The sequence below is a fragment of the Aedes aegypti genome, chromosome 3, assembly GCF_002204515.2.
Source record: "Aedes aegypti strain LVP_AGWG chromosome 3, AaegL5.0 Primary Assembly, whole genome shotgun sequence".
In the NCBI taxonomy this organism is placed as follows: Eukaryota; Metazoa; Arthropoda; class Insecta; order Diptera; family Culicidae; genus Aedes; species Aedes aegypti.
This window is the reverse complement of record NC_035109.1, coordinates 91,795,593-91,813,471: the sequence shown is the minus strand read 5'-3', so window position 1 is coordinate 91,813,471 and position 17,879 is coordinate 91,795,593. Positions and strand designations below refer to the sequence as shown.

At 38.2% G+C, this 17,879-nt stretch overlaps 1 long non-coding RNA gene across 1 annotated transcript in view; it reads right to left on the bottom strand.

Moving 5' to 3' along the window:
- Nucleotides 1-1,083: 1,083 nt before the first annotated feature.
- The window catches only part of LOC110678553, a 256,206-nt gene continuing 239,410 nt past the window's right edge, over nucleotides 1,084-17,879 (bottom strand). The window contains exons 3-4 of the long non-coding RNA XR_002501730.1: nucleotides 9,845-11,045; nucleotides 1,084-1,157 (exon numbers count right to left, since the gene is read on the bottom strand). This is a non-coding gene — a long non-coding RNA (uncharacterized LOC110678553). The remainder of the gene's footprint in view (nucleotides 1,158-9,844; nucleotides 11,046-17,879) is intronic.

The following is a 17,879-nucleotide window of genomic DNA, read 5'->3' as shown; positions in this document are numbered from 1 at the left end:
AGGTTCGTCCACTCATATAACCAAAATGGTAATAAAACTACTGTAGTTTGACAAAATCGCATGGACGAAGACGTACCGAGAGAAATCTGATTAGTGGTCGACTGAGCCACGCTACATTACGATCCATGTTTCTTCCCGCCCCTCTGTGGGACTTACTTTACCGAGCACTTATTAGCACATTGGAAAATTTTTCATTTCATTCCAACCACATGCCGTAAAGCTTCTATAATTCACGAAATTTTAAGAAACTTTCTCAACGACCACATGTGGTAGCCGGAACTTATTCTTGGAACTTTTGATCCACTTCGGCAGTAGGGTTTTTAAAAGCTACTGAGCTGATATTCAGACAAAATATTCGGCCGAGAAAAACCTTCCATGCCAAAGTGAATCATGGAAGTACCCAAGTGGTTCTGCACCCTAATTGAGAACGTATACAAAGTTTTTCATCGTACTGCTTAAGAAAAAAAAACTTGTGCGACTCATGGAGGCTGGCATTCAATCTAATCTTGCGTGCTTATTCTACAACAAGATATTTGTTTTTTTTGGAAGGGTAATTGTTGTTTCAACCAAAATATTTATGGAATTTACGAAAATGTTAAGTGGAGACATCTATCATGTGAGTGAAGTCATAGAGAACTGCTTTTCATATGTGGTATTACTCACCTATTCATCTTGGTTGGCGGCGTGGCGTACGGGACGCCCAGGAACGCTTCGATGGGTTTGAGGAATTTGTAACCTTCCAGCGGCAGGATCAGGCCCTGTAGCCTCCCGTACCGGGTCTGCACGATCCGCTGGCTGAGGCGCGAGTTCTTGTACAGATCCATCGTGGACCCGTTCAGATGCCGCACCAGCAGGAAGTAGATGATACAGAAGTACTGGAACTTGACGAACATTTTCGGGGTTGCGTCGCACTTTTAGCTCACCACCAGGCGCAGGAAAAATAGCCGAATAATACAAATGACCGCACCATTTCGTTGAGCACTGAATTCACACCGCTCCACACTACTGGAACAGACCGTCGATCCAATGGTTCAACGACTTTTATTTACACTACTTTTTTTTCCACTTTCGTATTTTTTTTTCCTTTTCTGAATAGAAAAGCGGTGCTAACCGCACAAGTTTTCTTTTGCTGTTACTGCTAACTGACCGGCACTCAACTGTGGTGGAAAATAATTTTGGCTTTTAATTTTATTTCTCTTGCATTTCCTGGGTTTTCTTCTTTGGACCTCCCCACAGTCAAACTGGCGTTTCACGGTGTGTCTGAAATCGTTATTAACGAGAAAATGACCATCAAATTTGCATCCACCATATGAAAGATTCTTTATCCTAGCGTCTTCTTCGTGAAATTGGAAATAACTCATCGAGGCAAACTAAAGCATGAAATATCTTGACACTCTTGGAGATGACTCAGTAATGTACAGCCAAACCTCTTTTTGCGCTCACTTTTTGTACGCTCTTTCTTTTTGGGCCCCCTTCATTTACGCTCCAAATTCCAACTTACGCTCCCTCTTTTTACGCTCGAAATTCCAAATAACGATCCCTCTTTTTACGCTCCAAAAATTCCATTTACGCTCCTACCTGATAACGACCCACGAGAACCAATTTGGTAGCATATTTTTGGAACGGGACCGATGAGTAGATGCCGGAAATCGATGTTTGACGCCCTTTTGAATCCAAGATGGCGACTTCCGGATTGTGAAAATCACTTGAAACCCACTAAATATGGGTATTTTTGGAACGATATCCGTCATCTACCCATCGGTCCCGTTCCAAAAATACACATATTTAGTGGGTTTCAAGTGATTTTCACAAACCGGAAGTCGCCATCATGGATTCAAAATGGCGTCAGACTATGGTTTACGTCATCCCTATTGATACCCTTAAGAAGTACCACGGATAAACCCCACCTCTTCGCAAAACTTCTCGAGAAAAAATGAAAAGCTTTATTACGCCTCTAATTCTTTTTACGCTCAAAATTCGAACTTACGCTCCCTCTTTTTACGCTACAAATTCCTACTTACGCTCCCTCCTTTTGCACTCCTAACATAAGAGCAAATGTTTCCGCCTGAAAAACGGTGCAGTTTCTACCAAGTGAGTAAAACTGATTCAGCCTTAGCTCACGAGAATATACACCTGCACCAGCGCTACCTAGGGGCGAAAATGGCTATTTTGGCAAAGAAAGCTCTCAGTTAATAACTGTAGAAATGCTCATAAGAACACTAAGCTAAGAAGCAGCTCCAGCCATGAAGTCTTTACTTCGTACGGGTCCAAACCCGATGCAGGCCGAAGCGCTGTTATTCTAAAGAGTAAGCAGTCGTTACTCTAAGGCAAGAGGTACTGGAAAGCCCTATACAGTTTGCCTAGCCAATGCTCCGTATTTTCCTCTGAGACAGTAGCACTGTTCATAGCAATTACGAGACGAAATGATTAGCCCATTTTAGTTGCTACGCATTCAGCTAGTGTCCTATTAACTATGCAATCTCCTACGGTTCCCCAGGATTCAAATTCTACAGAACAACATCAACGACAGAAGCAGAAGAATCACCTTCATCAAAAATGCCTGGGCTGAATAATGGTGCGCCAACCAATTTCTGTTTCTCCAGGAGATAAACATCATTTACCGACTTCATTTGGTGGCAAAGATCCGGATTTTCTTTTGCTAATCTAGGATTTGAAAAGGTCTCTGGCAGCAAAATTAAGACCAAGATAGAAGCTTTTGAGGTTGGTAAATACTGGGAATCACATACCATTGGTACCTCGCGTACCTGCAGGAATAAAATGGACCTCTATGTGTGGTCCTTAGCCTCCTACCCAGCAATTCCTATGCCTATCTCCTCGCGGTACTGGTCGGGGTTCGAGCAACCTTAGGGAGGATCAGGTAAATAATCCCGGTGGGAACTTTGTTTGCATGCTGACAGGGAAGGAGGGTTCGCTTCTGTAAGCCTAGAACGTTTGTACTCCACGTTAGAAGCGGTTCACAACAGCGCCTGTACCCCATACCAGAGGCGGCTGATCATAGTCCGAGTGCCAGAGAAGAGTTCTAAGCTAAACTGCGCACTATGGTCCTCCGAACATTTAGGGGGAATGATCCTACGGAAATCTAGGGGGTTGATGTCAGGCCCTGCAAGCCAGCCGTAAAAAAATCAAGCAACGAATAGTCAACGAAACGATACGAACCGGGACAATCGGCGAAGACCACAGCGACGTAAAGGGACTAGCGATTGGAACTGTATATCTCTCAACTTCATCGGGAGCACAGGCATTCTCGCCGATGTGCTGAAGGACCGCGGATTCAGCATCGTAGCGACGCAGGAAGTGTGTTGGAAGGCATCAACGGTACGAACGTTTAGATGTGACCATGCCATCTACCAGAGCTGCGGTAACACACACTAGCTGGGAACAGTTTTTATCGTGATGAACGACATGCTAAAGAGCGTGATCGGGTAGTGACCATTCAACGAAAGAATGTGCAAGATGAGGATCAAAGGCCAGTTCTTCAACTTCGGCATAATCAACGTGCACAGCCCTCACTCCGGAAGCACTAATAAAGACCTATAACCTAGCGCAGCGACGAAGCCCCTCTTGAAGACTGCTGGAGCGCCAAAAAAGCAGCAATCAACAACGCAGCCGAGTTAGGGGACGAGCCTGGTGTAGTAGTTAGAACTCACGCCTCTCACGCCGAGGACCGGGGATCGAATCTCAGTGACGACTTCCTTCAGAAGGGAAATGAAGCCATTGGCCCAAGATGAACTAGCTCAGGGTTAAAAATCTCGATTAAAAAAGCAGCCGTTAGTACCATCCACGGCTTCAAAGCAAAGCCATCGTTCAGGTAGGTTCAGGAACTTTTCGTAATGGAAATTTTCTTGACTTTCCGTGCCTGTCACAGGATCTACAGACTCGAAAAGTGTTGTTAGAACATTAAGCTGAGAAGAAGGGTAAAGAATGAGAAAAAGAAGTAATGGTTTTATGAAGAAGAAAAAGAAGATGCTCCTTGGCATTGGGGATGTTGATTTCGGGATTTCAAAAAGGAGACAGCGAGAATCGGACTTACGATAATTACCACAAAGACGTCAGCGTCGATCCGGACGTCTGAGTGGATTAGCGAAATGGTGCTAGGTGGTGGAAAGCTAGAAGTGCTGAACTTTGTGCATCTTGGTGACGTGCAATAATGAGGTGAAACCAACGTATTGCCGCTGCGAGTCAGGTTTTCTACGGGATTTGTTACAAGAGCAATCCCCTTAGCCTGCAAACGAGAACAAAACTCGTTTCATATAATACACTGCTCTTTCCGTTTGCTCTATATGGCTAAGAATCGTAGAAATTGAAGAACCGGAAAGCTCGAAAGTTTTGAACGTTAAATACTGCGACTGTGAATTGGAAAATGGCATATGATGGCATCACATGAATCATGAGTTGTATCAAGTTTATTGTTAAAGTGGAGTTTAATAAATGTTCGGTAGTGAATGTTACATGTGGAACACAAGTGACTCTTTAGGAATTCCTGGGGGAACGTTTGAAGGAACACCAAAGGAATTCCCGAAAAAACTCAAAAATTATTCCTGGAGAAACTCTGAAGGATGACGCGGAGAGACTCCGAAGTAAATCTTGAAGGAATTCCGACGAAAATCTTGGGGGTATGCTCGGAATAACTCTGGAGGAATTCCCGACAGAACTCTTAAGGAATTTTTAAGAGGAAGTCTGAAAAAATTCCGGCAGGAAATCCGTACGAATTGCTGCAGGAACTCTGAAATCTTCTTGGAGAAATTCCCAGAGGAACTCTTAAGGAATTCCTGGAGGAACTTTTAAAGGAACACCGAAGAAATTCCTGGAAAAACTCAAAAATTATTCCTGGAGATACTCCGACGGAAGCCCTGGAGAAACTCCGAAGTTAATCTTGAAGGAATTCCAAAGAAATTCTTCGGGGTATGCTCGGAGTAACTCTGGAGGCATTCCCGACAGAACTCTTGAGGATTTTTCAGAGGGAGTCTGAAAAAATTCCGGCAGGAAATCCATAGGAATTGCTGCAGGAACTCTGAAAATATTCTTGGAGAAGTTCCCAGAGTAATTCTTAAGGAATTCCTGGAGGAGTTTTTAAAGGAACACCGAAGAAATTCCTGGAAAAACTCAAAAATTATTCCTGGAGATACTCCGAAGGAAGTCCTGGAGAAACTCCGAAGTAAATCTTGAAGGAGTTTCGAAGAAATTCTTGGGGACATGCTCGGAGTAACTCTGGAGGAATTCCCGGCAGAACTCTTGAGGATTTTCCAGACGAATTCCTGCAGGAACTCCGTAGGAATTGAGAAGCAAATCCGGGAGGATCTCCAAAGAAATTCCTGAAGGAGCTTGGAGGAATTCCTGGAAAATCTTGAAAGAATTACTGTAATAAACCCCTGCGAAAATAGCTTGAGCCCGAAGGAAGCCCTGGAGAAACTCCAATGTTAATCTTGAAGGAATTCCGAAAAAATTCTTGGGGGTATGCTCGGAGTAACTCTGGAGGAATTCCCGACAGAACTCTTGAGGATTTTTCAGAGGAAGTCTGGAAAAATTCCTGCAGGAACTCCGTAGGAATTGCTGCAGGAACTCTGAAAATATTCTTTGAGAAATGTCTTTAATATCCCATTCAAATTATGATTTTTCGACAGAAAGGCACACCCTAATGGAAAATTAGTGAACCACCCAAATAAAATACCACATATTAAACGTAGAAAATGGCTTACAATAATGTGAGAGATGTTCCAATACTATTGTCTTCAATATTCAATTAAAATTCTATTTTTTATTTTATTATTTTTTAACAAAAAGGACCACCTTAATGGAAAGTAAATGAACCACCCTAATGAAATATCACAGATAATATGCTTTCAGTGGCCAAAAATAATATAGGATATGTTTCTTAACTATTGCCTTGAATTTCTCAGCAATTGAATTCAAATCGTTCATTTCAAATTCAATTCACTCCCCCAACTCAAAAATTTACCAAGTCCCAAAAAGTCGATTTTTTCAAAAAAAATAAAAAAAATAAAAAAAAATCCAAATAGGGTCGATGTACCAATAGCCGCATAGCTAAGAACAAAAATTCGTATAAAATCGAAAAATAATGCTAGCGTCATCATTTTTGCATCATCTGATGTCAAAAAATGTTTTGAAAAGATTTATAGCAAAACGGCCGTGAAAAGTCACTAGTGCGACTATAGGGGACTGTCCACTAAGGGAACACCGACCCTAACACCAAATCTCGACGTTTCATGCATTTGTAAAACATCAAAAAAAAAAATCGATTTCGGAAATTTCATTTTCCCCCCCTTGGGAGATTTTTCATGGGTCAAAAAAGCCAAACTTTGACCGCTTTGGGGGTCCACTTAACGAAGGCCGATTGAGCTCAAGTTTTGCATGGGAACTTTTTTCGAGGAGACAAAACTTTTGAGCACTATTATTTTTTGAAATTCGATGGTAAAATTTTTCCCATTCATTCCATTGGCACCCTAATATTCATCTTTCTGACTTGGTTTAGGAACAAGCAGTCGGAAGACAAAAGGTCAAAAGGACAATTAAGTCGAAAGACAAAAGACAAGACAAACGGTCGAAAATGCAAAAGGTCAAAAGGACCAAAGGTTGAAAGTGATTTACATTATGGGAAATTAAATCATTTTTGAAAGAAGATTTTTGACATTTTATCCCCTCTTTATACCTCTTCGATCTTTTGCCCTTTCGACCTTATGTCATAGATTATAGTAAATTGAAAAGTTCACATTATTGCCAATGACAGACGCAATATAACATTTCATAAATCCAATATTCCAACCCAATTGCAATAGCAATGCAATGTTGACACTATTGTCCATGTGTTTGTTGTGAGAATTGACAGAACATTGCTTTTATTTGCGATGGTAAAACAAACAGAATTGCTGACAAATGGGAGCGTAGGTTAGAATTTGGAGCGTAAAAAAGGTAATCGGTTTGGCTGTATAGGAATTTTCTTAGTAACATGGAATTTTCGTGGCAATTATTAAATAATAATAACTGTTTTATGATTTTTGTGGAAATCCTGGGACAACAGTGCGGATTGCGGGACAAACTGTAAGTTTGAAAGAAGAACTCTGACATTCCGTAGATAAATTTTGAGATTATCTTCCGAATTTCGAAAGCTTTTAAGGGAGTTGTGAGATTCCGACAACCATTTTGGAATTTCCTTAAGAAATCCATAAGAATGTTTTGTAAGAAATCTTCGAAATGTGGATAGGATCTCTGCCATCTATTGTGAATCTGTATAATTCAAACGAAACGTGTATATTTCTGAGACATATAATACACATTATCGGTGTATCATGGATATTTACATGCTATGTTATGTAAACTTCAATTATTTGTCATATAACAGGATCCTGTGAGATTACGTGACATAACAAACATGTTTACGTGATTTCAGACTTATATTTACTAGACATCATGTTTACAACACCTGAATGAAGTTCACATTGCCTGAAATTCTTCATAATCTTTAACAGTGTTTGTAATTCTGATGGCAATTTTGTAATTTTAGTAAAATTATTTTTTTTTTAATCTCAATTATCTTTGGGATTCAGAATATGAAGGAAATTGGTGAGTCTAGTAAGAATCTTTTGAATATCGGCAGAAGTCTTCGAGATTTCGATAGGAGTCGTTGGGATATAAGTGAGAATATTCAGAATTTCATTAGGATCCTGAGCAAATCAGAGCAGATTTTTACCAAATTCCAAGTATTACCACCAGGAGTCCCTTCTATTCGCATGAGAACCAATTCCAGGATTCTGTCCAAATCCAGGATACTCACCGGCGCCTTAAAGGCTGTCACAAAATCTGAAATATTCCCTTTGAAAGATTTAACTATTCAGTAGAATTACAGGAACTACAAGAATCCCACAAAAAACCCGGGTCTTACTTTAATTAAATCTTTTTTACCCAAATAACAAAAAAAAAAATAACGGTCAGAATTTTTTGATCTACCAGAAATCCAAGGAATCACCACAATTCAACCGTTATTATAAAAACTAGTTTTGAAATCAGAGAACTTCAAGGAGACTGCCAGAATATCTGGAGCATGTTTATAATACCGTAATACCACCAAAATTAGAAATCTAAATGCTGTTCACAAAGAATCTTGGAGGCTAAAAACTTATTTTGCTTTTATAAAATTTGATATTTTTTTCCTAGGGTGGCATTAAGAGGTACAAAACTTAGATCTTTAATATTTAATTCTTTTCAAAAACTTAAACTTAATTTCTTTAATCTTTTAATTCTCTTTATTCCTATTTAAATTCCATGAATCATAGTCTAGAAATTTTATGATAATTGCTATAAGCTCGAGATCTTCATAGAGGATCCAGATTTCAGGCTAAAATCCCAAAATTCTTTTATCATAGGCGGGGATGAAAACGGAAAACAAACATCATTACATTACACTGCTACACCTAGGTATGTAGTAAAAGTCCGTGTTGAAAGGAAGTACGTTGCATGTTCGGTAGATTTAAAAATACAGTCGACTCTCCATAACTTGATATTCTATAACTCGATATACTCTATAACTCGGTGGATTTTTCGGTCCCTTCAAATTCCCATACATCATGCTCTCCATAAGTCGGTATTTCTATAACTCGATGTCTTCACTAGTCGATGTCACGTGTGAGGGAAATTTATCTCCATAACTCGATATCCATCTAAAAATCCTTTTTTACAGGGAAACATGGACTACTTCTGGTTTGGAAGTGAATAAAAACATGCAAGTTGTAATTAAACTTGAAAAAGCATGAAAATAACAATATTGATTTTCAGTGAAAAAAAGCGATTTCTCGATCATTCTGAAAAAAAGTTTTCAAATCTTGCATAACTTCTGATCTCGCCCCAAAAGCCATTGGTAACCATGTGTGTAGATCGTTGTTTCTGAGCATTTGAATGGATTTTCATGTAATTTAACAACGCTATGGGAAAGAAAGGATCATTATCTACCTGCCCGTGATGTTGGTTTGGATGCTTATTGTTCATTGTGCTCAGAAACAACGAGCTACACACGTGGCTACCAATGGCTTTTAGGGCGTTATCTCAGAGTATGCGAAAAATATATTTTTTTAAATACTTTCAACTAAATAATATTGCTTTCGTTCAAAAGTGAACATAAAAGTATTAGAAATACAAAAAATTGATCCTTTGATTTTAGGATTTTTTGTGTCGGTATGTTCTATAACTCGATAATTCTATGAGTCGATGGTCCTTTCAATATCGAGTTATGGAGAGTCAACTGTAATATTCAACAGGGAACTCGCATGAGATCGTTGACCTCGTGGTTGGTTACACACACGCTGGTTTCTTACAGTTCAGGAGGACCTGAGGACACTGAACGTTCAGGGAGACTAGAAGCGATTGGCCCAGGATCGAGCCCAGTGAAGAAAAATCATCCATTCAACGTAAATTTATCGTCGCGAATTTTGGTTCATCAAGTAAGAAGTAATATTATTTTATTTGTTTGTGCATGGTTGTTGTTTTTTGTTCATTTAGCTCACGTTCTTGTGAATATTTGTTTTGTGTATTAAGGGTGCATTCGTGTCGCTTGTATACAACATGAGAATTTTCAAAAATTGTTTATTGTCAATTGCCCTAAATCTTAAATTCAATATTACGTTGATTCCCCTCTATGAAACATTTCAAATTTTCCGAAATTGATGCTCAGATACCTACGGTGATGGTTGGAGCACAATCGAAGGTTTTTTTTTACCGTTGATAACAATTTCAGACACACCGCGATTTTATTACTTCAGTTTTGCAGCTCAACGGGCTGTGTGTGGGCGGCACCGAAGCTTTTCACTGCACTCACTCAACTCTAGGGTTACCAACCGCGCCCTTTTTACTCCCTCTCGCAGAAACTATACCTAGTAGTCCCTTTCCCAGCCAGTCTTTCACCGTTCGATTGCACTTTTCAAAGCACTCTTGGATCTTTGCGGGTTATGTTTCGTTCCGGCTCACTTGGATGGAATGGGATCGCAGAAGGCGGGAAAAGTTTTTCTTTTTCCGTTTGCTCATTTTCTCGGAAATCGTTTTTTGGTCATGATTCTACGAGGGGGTGGGTGGTTTCGGTGCACGTCAGTCAGGTTTTCTCGGTTCAAAGTGTTATTCTAAATTGTTTTTCCGAATTTTTTTCTTTTTTATTTAAGAACGATGTGTCACGAAGGACTGTTTCGATGGCCCCGTTTTGCAGCTATTTGTTCCGTTCGCTCTTCTAGACTAATGTTGATTTGGCGTTTCTTCCATTTCCCTCGAATGTACTCTACTTACTCAATACTATATTGACTACAACTGTGAGAAGTGCAAAAGAAGCGGAGAATTTATCGCAATGGCTTGCACATAATTGCGAAATAACGACGGCTGCCAGTACACATCCGGAGTGTCCCGACTAGATTGCATTCCACCCATTTCGGTGTCCTAACCCATTGCAGCGTTTCTCGTTCTACTTTTCCCAGGCCACTCTATTCCATCCGTTTATTCGATACCAGTCTGAAGTGTTCCAATCTAGGAGTAGGACCTTCGATAGAACCGGTGCCACTTCATTATTGGGATTCCAACCTTCGTCGCTCCCTGTGTCCACCGTTTTCGAAAGCTCCGCTGTTTATGTCCACTTAACGAGCGCCAATAAAGAATCTGGACACTATTGCTGCTGAAGTCCTGGACATGGACTGGGAAAAAGCGGCAACATCTGCAGCGACAGCATCAGCAGCAGCAGCTAGACAACGGATTCCATTTATTAGTCCCATAAACAAGCTCGAAAATGGACGTTGTCTGACTGTATTCCGTAGTAGTGCTGCGCTTAACAAGGTGAGTCGCGTTCAGGTGGACCTATTGGTCTATCGGGGTGTGGTCGAATCAAATGCTGCTTCCCCGGGCGGAGGAGGATGATAATGATGATGCCAGGTGATGATTGCAACTCGTGAGCGAAGAAATCGGTGCCTTGTTGTTCCGGAAAAAACGGATTGCTGCCGCCGATACGAGTGGGAGGTTCAGTGCGATTTAATTGGATTAAGCTGCAACGAGAGATTGGTGGGGGGTGGAAATAAAAAGAAATCGATTAGTTTGTTTTGTTGGGAAGGATGTTTTTTATTTTGTGTAGGGAAGATGCCAAGTATGATAAGATCCAATCAAAATTCCAACGAATTGCATGATGGCGTGGGATATAAAATTATGCACTGATTGTATTGTTTTCATGAATTCTATCGATTCATTTGTCATTTCAAAATATTTGTCGAGAAGGTTTTTGCGTTAATGCCCGTTATCGTTGAATTAGCTTTTAAAAAAATCATCAGTGGCGCGGAAAGTGGGTTGGACAGGTAGGACATGTACTACGCACGAAAACATATGGGTAGGACAGTCAAAGGTTTGTCCTACCCACGATTTAACAAAACAAAAAAAAAATAACAAGATCAACGTCGTGAGGTTTTTCATTGTTTTTTTTTTTCAGCTGAAATTGTTTAACAAATCCGGTGGGTTTTGAGCATTTTTCCTAAAAAACATGAAATGTCCTGATTTTCTCAACTGATCAGATGGTACCGTAATAGAAACAGATAGAGCAATCTTCTATGCCATTTCTGAATTAATCAATAAATGGTTTCACAAGTATATCTATGGCCAACCCTGTATGTTCTGAGACAAATTGTCGTAAAAAATCCTGGAAGTAATGTTTGAGAAGTTTGTGGAACATCAATAGATAATTATCAGAAAATTATTGAAGAATATTTGGATAAAGTAATGGGTTAATCCAATACCAGTCGCATCGTGTTATAAACAACACGCACGAGTGTCATGGTGCTTGCGATTTCTGAAAGTATGATCTCTCTTAATATAATCTATCAAAGCATTGCTAAATCTATTGGCGATTTTCAGAGCAATTCCTATAGAACTCCTACAGCACACTGTCTAGAAGATCTTGGTTGATTCAGAATTTCTGCAAAATTCATAAAAAAATCTGGAAGTTATTCTTAGTTAATTCCTCAAAAATTATTTGATCAAATTCCTACTGATATTTTGTAGCATCATGCATAAACATATTTAGAGCAGATTATGACGATTTTTCGAAAGATTTTTTTTTTGCAGAATGTTTGAGAAATACCAGCGAAAGTTTGTTAGAGTTTCTGCGTGATGAAGCATTTTTCAAGCATCTTTCAAGTTCCTCCTGAAAACTTTTGCGAATAGCCGGGTCTCTAAGGTGCAAAGAAAAAAAAAACAACTACTAAAATTCGCAGAATTTTTGCTGTTTATCAGTTTGTTATCTATAAATAAATGAGAAAATTAGAACAACCACACTAGTAGTAGAGGCAAGAAGTCTTTACTTTTAACTGAAGATCTTCAGAGTATCTATTTCAACCAAAATGGTATCTAAAGTCTTTCTTTGTCCTTATTATGCTTGCATTGAATCCTGATGCAGAATTGTACAGGCTACAAAGAAACTTTCAGAGACTATAACGGGTTCAACAAGCTCTTCAAAACTTCGTCTCGGATTTCCAGAAAAGCTTCAGGAATTATCATAGAGATTTTATTTCAAATTCTTTCAAGGTCTTCCGCAGGGTTCTCTTCAGAAGTTTTTCTAGAGATTTCTCTACCATTTCTCCCAGAAATTCTTTCAATGATTTTTCTAAGGATGCTTCGAAAAGTTTCCTAAGAATTTGCTCTACAAAGTTCTAAAAAATCCGAAGCTACTACCTTCAGTGATTTCCTCAGGTATTACTGTGATTTTTTTTCCAAAACTCTCCTAGAATTTCCTCCAGATATTTTTAACTAATCCTTCAACCGAATTATCCATTTGTTAGTCTTCAAGAAATCCTGCAAGATTTTCTCCACCTGTTCATGTGGATTTCTTCAAGAAATCATACATGATTCCTTCCTGAAATCCAAAATTCCTTGAGAGGTTCTTCGAACAAATCTTTTTTTTTTTCTAAGATTTATTTTCAGTATTTCATCCAAGTATTACTACCACAGTTTTACCAAACATATCTTAAAAAAAATTCTCGAAAAATTCACATGAAATCTACAAAAGTTCATTTAAGTGTTCACACGTTCATACTACGGCAATTTTTACAATAATTCCTCCGATAATTCTACAAATTTATATACCGTTTCCGTCCAATGTTCTTTCCAGAAATTTCTTTAGAAAACCCTGCAGAATACGATCCCAAGACTCGATTGTTTTTTTTTTATTATCTTAGAAAATTATCTGGGAAACCTTCTAAAATTTATTTAAGAGTCCAGGAGTTATTCCAGAGATGCTTGTCCATCAAGGGTGTTTTCAAAACTTACCCAAGTTTTATCAGAGGTTACTATACAAGATATTTTTATAAATGTATAAATTACTGGATAAAATCTTGGAGAAGTTTTTTTTTTTTTTAAAGACACTGACACGTTAATGATTCCAGTGGGCATTTATGCCCTTTGAAGGAAGCACCACACTAGACAACGGACTAGCATGCAACGCCCAGTGGCACAGTCGGAAAACAGTCCTCACGAAAAGTTTGCCGGCCTGAGGCGGGAATCGAACCCACACTCCCTAGCACGATGCGGCTAAATGCCTCGGTGACACTAACCGCACGGCTACGAAGCCCACCAAGTTATGACTTTCTTGAAAAATTTCTCGAAGAATTGGAAGAATTCAGATGATCTCTGCAACATTTTATAGGGAAATTACATTTCTGTTCCAAAATCCAGGTTATTAGAGAAATGCCTGCTCAGATGCTATGAAGAGCCAAACTTTTATCTACTTGCTTCTATTAGGTTTAATTTTGTTTTCTTGATTTCTGTTTGATCTCTTTTCGCACTCTTTTTGATTTCTCTTATATCTCCTTTTGGCAAGAGGTCTTCTATTTCCTATTTTTAAGGCACTCAGTCGCTATCAGCTGACATGAAATTAAGGGGTTAGAAGCAAAATAATGTCTGTGACAAAAACCCAGTTTTATGATAATTTACCTTTTAGTTTTTTCAGAAATTTTTCATTCAATAAAAATTGTGTGGGAACCAAAAAAACAGTCTTCCAAAAATTATCCTTTTTTTTTGAGTGGAAAAGTCACCTGAAAATATCGTTAGAACGCTTGTAAACAGAAGAATTTCCTCAACTTAACTCAACTGATATCAAAACGAGCGAAATGTCACTTTAACCGCTTTGTGCTTGAGCCGCTCAAATATAGTAACTTTCAATTTCCAGCCCAGGGTTAAAGTTTTTCTAAGCTTCACTTCACAAAAAAAAATGCTAACGTATGTCCTACCCATGGTTCCGAACGTGGACGCGCCTCTGAAATCATATAGGTATATTTTTCGCTCCGATGCAAAACTATAATGGGACAATTCATGGAGAATACAGCGAAACTCCAATTTACGTAATGGGTCGGGGTACGTGAATGGAATTCTTCGTAAATAGAATTACTACATAAATGGAATTCTCGTCCTCGAAATTCATTCTCAGAATTTATTTTGTATAAAATGTCGAAGACTACAATTCGTCCCCTTAATGCTACAACTAGATAACTCGAAAATCAAAATTTTGAGATGTGCAACTTTGAAAGTATGACCGTTTAACAAGGTGATGGTTAATCGCAGTGATTATGATTTAAAAATAATCTTTAACTTGTGTATTTTGAATCACACGCTTAAGACCTGTGGATATTTTGCAGATCTAATTAAGAAAAATGTTTTGACATATCGAAGTCAAAAATTTCAAATTTCGAGTTATCTAGTTGTAGCATCAAGGGGACGAATTGAGACTTGTTTGATGAAGCTATGGCCGCTTAAAGCAATTTTGTTTTGGTAGTCTAGGTCAGCCATGAGCTTCCTGCGAACCAGGCCTTCAAATCTTTTAGCGTGACCAGTGATATCTCTATGGTCTATGATCAATATTCTGTCAAATTTTAAATTAAATGATCGATTGAGATTAAACAAGAACTTTATTGAGCCTAGTAATCAATGTAATCAGACACCAGATAAAGGAATTTGAACAAGGTCGATACTTACATAATTATACTTGTTCTTTTTTTATTTAAGTTTGACGACTGTTTAAATTTATCCAAGATCTACATGGAGTACAGAAAATCAGATTGTAGTGTAACGAGTGACCTTTCAGAGACCAACAAACATTTGAAAGGAATAAGACATGGCCAAATCACTCACAAGTATATACCAATCGAAAAAAATTTGTCCTTATGCTTCTAATGTTACTTGGGACATTGGTTCATATTATACCAAGCAATTATTACATGTTGTGAGTTTAACAACATTGAAGAAAAAATCCCACTACGCTAGCGTTCAAGTGAAACAGTTTGGAATCTTATTTCTACGATTGCACTAAAACTCCAACGGCACTAATCTCGCGAAGGAAGCATCCAAAAGCAGTGCACTTTTTATGTTGGCTTTGTAAGGTACACCGAGGCAAGTTGAAACGGCTGGGGTAAGATGAAATGGCAAGGTATCATAGTGAAATTTTATTATGATGGAAAAAATATTTACAACAACATTAAGTTAACAGATGGAACAAACTTTTAAGGAAGAACAACCCGCAAATATTAATTGGCATCATATTCAAAATTTCACATTTCATCTTGCCCCGGTGTACCTTATACTAGCAGAAAGCTTAAAATAAAAAGATCAGGAACGTTTCCAGTTTAGTGCTATTGAGAACGCAAGTAGGGTTACAAGTCCGTCATTGTGACGGCCATCTTAAGATCCCGAGATGTTTTACCTTTACCAACTATGCCAAAGAACGGGTAACGATTCGGCAGCGCCGTCGGCTTACCTAAAATCGAAGTCTTTCACGACCCCACATTGTCTTAAACTTTGCTTCTCCCTATTGTTCGTAGGCTGGCTTAGGAGTGTTGAATTGGAAATTTAATGTCGACAGTGCTGCGCAATCGTTACCCGTTCTGTGGCGTAGTAGGTTAACGCGCCCAATCTAGCGTATTAGGAGTCATGGGATCGAAGCCCACCAGAACGATTCAATTATGTATCACTATTTCAATGAGGTCTGCATGTCATCTATAGTAGATTGCAAAAAAGTTTGGCAATTTTTTCTTCATACATACAAAAATGGAAGATTTCTCCTAATGCTTCCAAAACTCAACTAATAATATTCCCACATAAACCAAAAGCTCTTTATTTGAAACCTTCAAGTAGACATGTTGTCACGATGAGAAGGGTTCCAATAAATTGGTCAGATGAAGCTAAGTATCTAGGGCTCATGCTAGATAAGAATTTATCTTTCAAAAATCACATTGAGGGCATTCAAGCCAAATGTAATAAATATGTAAAATATATCTATTCCCTTATTAATAGAAATTCAAAACTTTGTCTTAAGAACAAGCTTTTGATATTCATTCAAATTTTCAGGCCAGCCATGTTGTATGCTGTACCAATATGGACTAGCTGTTGTAATACCAGGAAGAAAGCTCTGCAGAGAATTCAGAATAAAATTTTGAAAATGATTCTGAAGCTTCCTCCCTAGTATAGTACCAATGAGTAACATAGAATATCCAATGTTGAACCATTGGCACAAATGTCAAATAAAATAATTAATAATTTCAGGCAAAAATCGTTACAATTTTCTATTGCCACGATAAATGCGTTATATATTTAGGTAAAGTTAGGTTAAATAAATTTAAAGCGTGTTTTTTTCTCTTATAAGCAGGTGAAATCAACTCACCTGTAAACAATCTGAACTGCTACAGCAAATGTAATATGTTGTTAATAAAATGTTAATGAAATCTTAGATTTGTTTTATCAAATACGGATGATAGTGTTGTCTAGTAAGACAGAATACCTAGATATAAGAAATGAATGTAATGTTTGGAATGATACTAATAAAGATTTAGAAAAAAATGTTTCACTATTTTACATCTAAATTTGTTAAAATTGACATCTGTGTCAACGAACTTTTGTTCTATAGCATCATGTTTTTACTATTTATCAATCAGTTGGTAAGGTTATACAAAAACCACTAGCGACCTAAACAGTCGTACAGGGGTTAGCTATTCAGCAAGACTATGCTGAGGGTTGTGGGTTCGAATCGGAGATGAGCAAAACGGCTCATTTTAGTGAACGTTTCCGATCTAGAGTTTCCAATCCTGGAAAAATTTCCCGAGAAAGGAGATTTCCTGAGATTCCCGTTTCCCGGGAAATAGTTTTCTGTTTCCAGGGATTCCAATATTTATATGGGAAATTCTATTTCACATAAAAATTGACCATCTATATTCATACAAAAACTATCGCACAATTATGATTTTAACGTTATTCTATGAATGAGCTTTACTTTTAATATTTTGCAGGACATTTTGATTATTTTGATGTAAAGGTTCTTCTTCAAAATGAAGCCAAGATATTTCTGGATAAACATAAATACACTACATAGAAAAAAAAAAGTGTGGTTCTTACCAGTGTCTGCATATTTCAATATACAGTCAACAACACCGACGCTCAGTAGGATTCGTCATCGTTGATTTCTTTTTGTGTGAATGTTTTTTTTTTTTTTGACAAAACATTCACGAATCTGGTAGAACGTGCAATCAGAATTTCAATTTCTTTTTCTAAACTGATTCTCATCCACCTACTGACATTCGTTGGCAGCAAATCCAATTTCGCTAGTGAAAAAACTCGTTTCCCTTAGAATGCCCCACAAAAACATGCCCAAATTGCAAAAGTTGTATTTTTTTTCTTAAGGACAGTTATGATTCATCAATTGGAGGCATCATATTGCCGTTTATTACACCAGTAATATTAAATTCATTTGTCTTTTCTATATTCAATTCTCAATGTCAGTCCCTCTAGGTGAAATTGAATTATGAAATGACACCAACAGTGGGTGAACCTCAATGTGTGTGCGTGTTGCTCCC